A 4,758-nucleotide genomic window follows, 5' to 3' on the forward strand; every position below is an offset into this window, starting at 1 on the left:
AATATAGAATTTACCCTCAACCACCTCATGAGATTGTACCGGCCATTATGCTATCGGGGCCTGATTGCTTTTCAGCGTAGATCCACCCAAGCTCCTATAATCGGCAGCGAGGAGGATGAGGACCGTGGATGGATGAATCGGTTCGTTCGAATCCGAACAACCGATATTATCCCTAGAGAATTTTTTCCGTTTCTTGAGAAATGGAACTTCACACGTAAGTGCTTCATTTGAATTGCCTTTAACTCAACATGAGGTTGGCCCCGTAACGATATCTTTCTATTCTTTGATCATAGCAACTCATTGGTCTCCCGGCGAGGTCCCTGATTTAGCCTAGTGATCTCGTAAGCTGGAAGCTTGCTCGATTTATGATAGGCGTCAGTGGCGAGCTCTATCAAAAGGGAGATGGGAGGCGAAGCATCATAGTAGGTGCCTAGCATTCTGCCCCTAAGAGGTGGCATCTTTCTTGCCGGCACATCTAATTTATCTGCTACAGGTACCGGGAGTCCTTTCGAGGCGAGGTTGAGTCCTCCGGGGGTGAGAAGGCTTGTAGTGAGGCACGAGAAGGAAAGATGCTCCGGGTGCAAGAAGGCTTGTAGTGAGGCGCCTTCTTCGCAGCGGTTAAAGGGGAGCGATTCGGTCGATCGGCAACCTTCCGGGAGTGGTACACCGTCAAACATTGCTTCGGCCTTCGGCAAGGCTCACCGTTTTGGCCTTATGGTGAGTTTCGACTGCTGTAAGAATTTTCTGGCCCTGCACTCCCCTTTTTTTTATTTATCTGGCTTCCTTTCTAAGGTCTTTGACAGGCTTAAAGCCGAACTGCTTCGTTGCGAGGCTCCGTTGCGAGAGGCTCAGGATAGGGAGAAATCCCTCAAGCTTCTATGTGCGGCAAAGGAAAGTGAGCTCATCTCTTTACAGAGTGAGGTGGAACGGAGCCTGGACCAGGAGGCCCTCTTGGAGAAACAGGTACCCTGCATTTCATGCTGGCCTGCATTCCCTTTTTGTCTTGTTGCCTTGATGTTTTGCTATTTCAGTTGAAGGATAAGGCGGATGAGCTGGAACAACTTTGGGGTGAGGTTGGCAAATCCAAACGCTAATTCACCGAGCTGCAGGTGCATGTGAATGCCCATTTTGTGGCCAAGGAGAGGGCTCAGACAGGGGCTTCAGCTCTTGAGGCGCAAATCCAAACCGCCTGTGCGAATGATTTAGCTCGAGCGAAGATGATCGCAAGACTCTCATTCGAGCTTTAGAGGGAAAAAACTGAGGTGGTGAATGTTCGAGCAGAGGTTGTGATTAAAAATACCATGGCAGGACAGAAAATGGCGGCTTATTCAATAAGCGTTGCTGCTGCTAAAGCTGAGCTAAAGAAGACCCTCGATCGTGCAAACAATAACATGGAGTATGTGAGGTGTAGATCTCGGATGGAAATCCTCGAGGAGATTCATGACAGGGGTTATAATCTCTCGGGGAAGATCAAGCAAGCCAAAGGAGAGGAGTATGATGCCAAGTTCCTTCTGTCCGATGCTGAGGACGATGAGGAGGAGACCGCCGGGCCATAGTTGCCGAAAAGGGGGAACGTCTATTCCCTTCCTCCTTCGTTGTGTATATAGCTTTCATTATATGTTGTAGGTTGAGATTGCGCTCCACCGTCAATGTGTAAAAATAAGAGGGGGAACCCCTCAATTTGTATCTTCTGTATTTCCGCTCGTTGGGGTTTCAATTGAGTTGATTCGACCTTGGATTGGCAGAAACCTCCGAACTTGCAATGTATCCCTGATATTTATTAGGCCGGTGATAGCGTCTTTCATTGTTTGCCCTTAGGCTTGTGTGCTTTAACCGTCTTCGGGTTCAGTCTCCGAGTCCGGATTCGACTCGAGCTTAATTTACCCTCGAGTTTTGTGTTTGCACAGGCTGGCGATAGTGGCTCTTATGCCTTGGGTCGGAGCGACCTTCTATATATGTGGCCCTTAGTCATGTGTAGTTAACTGTTTTGGATCTGGTCTCCGAATCGGGTTACGATTTGAGCTCATTTTAATCCTCAAGTTTTCCATTTTCAAGCTGGTGACAATGGCTCTTACGCTGTTTGGCCGTTTAAACCTTTTAGTATGTGGCCCGGAGGCTTGTTTGACTGGCAACAATGGCTTTTACACTTTCGCCTATGGGCTTTTTGTAGGCTTTGTTTTTCGCTCGTTAAGGTCTTTTTGAAATGATTTTGCTGAACCGTCATCGGTTCTGGAAGAACCTCGATTTCAAGTCTATAGCAGCGATGTTCGAGCACCTCGGAAGGATCTTAGCTCATAGGCTGAGTAGCTCAAAGCCTTGTGATTTGGAGCTAACATGATCGAAGCTCATTTGCCTGTTGAGAGAAGCATGTTTTAACCGGGTTTTTTCGAAGTATATTCAAAGTAGTAGCCTGCGATTTTGTTTAGCGACGGTCGTGCGTCCCCGAGTCGCGTTAATTTGGCTGGATCAACCGTTTTGACCCTAGTCATATGCATTTAGCCGGAGCCTTATTTCGATCCCGAGTGATAGTTTAGGCATTTACACCGAGGGTATGCCCTTTCGGAATTCTTACAAATGCGACGTATAGCCTAAACTTCAGGATTTTGAGTTTCATGCCTGTTGAGGTCTTATAGTTTGTCATTCCTGTTGAGGTCTTACAGTTTTATCATGCATGTTGAGGTCTTACAGTTTGTGTTGATATGTACAATAGATCTGGTTATACATAGTCTGCCCGCTCGGGGTCTTCCGGCTTTGTGTTTTCCAGTGTAAGGCGATTGGTGATAGTATCCGAGTCATCGTGTTTGATTATGCTCGAAGGCCGTCATTCGTGAGCTTGGAGTTACCTTGCTGGGGCTTTATGAGCCCGACGTTCCGACCCTAGGGACGTGCGGGTGCCAAATTGTTGACGCTAAGTCCCCGAGTATTTTGGGATGCATTTGGTGGAGGGGCCCTTGCTGTGAGCATGCTGAAATCCGCTTTTCTAGAATACAAGATGCCGAAATATATACTTTATTGCTTGGCATAAATACATGCTATTTTGTTGTTGTGAGCTCGGCCCACGCGGGCGCTGCTCCTTAGACAGTTCGGTCCGGTGCATCATTTACTATTGGGGCTTCGTTCGACATTTCCCGAAGTGGGTTGGTTGTAAAGAAAGTCCTGTGGACTCGCTGAATCCTTCTTGGGAAGTACGTGGATATTTCCTTGTGAAAAACCCCTGCCGGTAAAAACCCGTTCCGGGATAAAAACCGATCAAAGGAAAAGAGTACAACATATGCTTTGAAGCCTCAGGATCTTCGAGACGGAGTGTCGTCCTGATTACTTTTGTCGTGGACCTGCACAAGAGTTATCATGAAAAAGAAGATGGAAAGAGGGATGGGCGATTATACCTTGGTGGCGACAGCGCTTCTCGAGTCTTGGCGCTTTATTCGGCGGTTGCAAAGTGGTCCTTTATTTGAATGCGTGTAGGGAGACCATCAAAAAATCGTGTGGATGACGTGTTGGGGCTCGTCTACTTTTTTCCTTTTGGCTATTTCTCCTTCTTGCGATTGATTTTTAGCTCGGTTGCTGAGAAATTCCCGAAGGTGCCCGTCATCGAGCAATTGGGCCACTTCCTCTCGGAGCTTCCTGCAATCTTCGGTTTGGTGCCTGTGCGAGTTGTGAAACTCACAAATCAAATTGTAGTTCCTATGGGAAGGATCCGAATGTACCGGTATGGGCCATCTGGCATTTCTAATTTTGCTAATAGTGAACACAATGTTTGACACATAGACGTTGAAGCTATACTCTGATAGGTGGGGTACCCCTATTGGCCATGCGTACCCATCGAAGCCACCCCTATTGAGGGGTCCTCGAGGTTTCTGTCCTTGGTTTACCTATCGGCCATTACGGGGCGGATTGTGCTTTGGAGTGTTTCTCCTATCATCGGGGTATGGCTGGTACCATTCTTTATTCGATCTTGACTCCTTCGCCAAGAGCCTACTCGGGTGTACTGAGCCGAAGGGGCTCCCAGATGGTCGTCCTCGACCCTGATTTTTGACTGGTATCGGTTGAGGACGTCCAACCAGGTTACAATGGGATACTCGATTAGATTCTCTTTCAGCCGCCTTGATGCCACCGAGCTTCGTTCATTCAGGCCTTGAGTGAAGGCCTGCACTGCCCAATCATCGGAGACTGGGGGATCTCCATTCGTTCTATCTGAAAACAAGACACGAATTCTCGTAGAATTTTGTTCTCCCTTTGCTTAATCTTGAATACGTTGGACTGCCTCGTTGCTACCTTGATGGCGCCGGCATGTGCCCCCTTACAAAGGAGTCTTCCAACATGGCGAACGAATCTATGGAGTTGGGAGCCAGGTTGTGGTACCACATCATGGCCCCCTTCAAGAGCATTTCTCCAAATTTCTTCAACACGACTGACTCGATCTCATCGTTCTTTATGTCGTTGCCCTTCACTGCGCACGTGTAGGAGGTGACGTGTTTGTTGGGATCCGAGGTCCCATTGTATTTTGGGTGTTTTGGCATTCTGAACTTCTTTGGGATGGTTTCGGAGTCGCTTCCTCTGGGAACAGCCATTGCATAAACTTTCTCGAATCTACACCTTTCAGGACTGGGGGTGGTCCCGGGATCTGATCGACCCTAGAGTTGTGGGTCTCGCTTTTTATCATTGGCCGCTATCATTTTCTCACCCGATTCCATCCTTCTGGTGAGGTCCTCAAGAATCTTTACTATGGCAGGGTCAGCTATGGACCCGTTATTGCTT

The sequence above is a fragment of the Nicotiana sylvestris genome, chromosome 2 (genome assembly GCF_000393655.2).
Source record: "Nicotiana sylvestris chromosome 2, ASM39365v2, whole genome shotgun sequence".
NCBI classification, from domain to species: domain Eukaryota; kingdom Viridiplantae; phylum Streptophyta; class Magnoliopsida; order Solanales; family Solanaceae; genus Nicotiana; species Nicotiana sylvestris.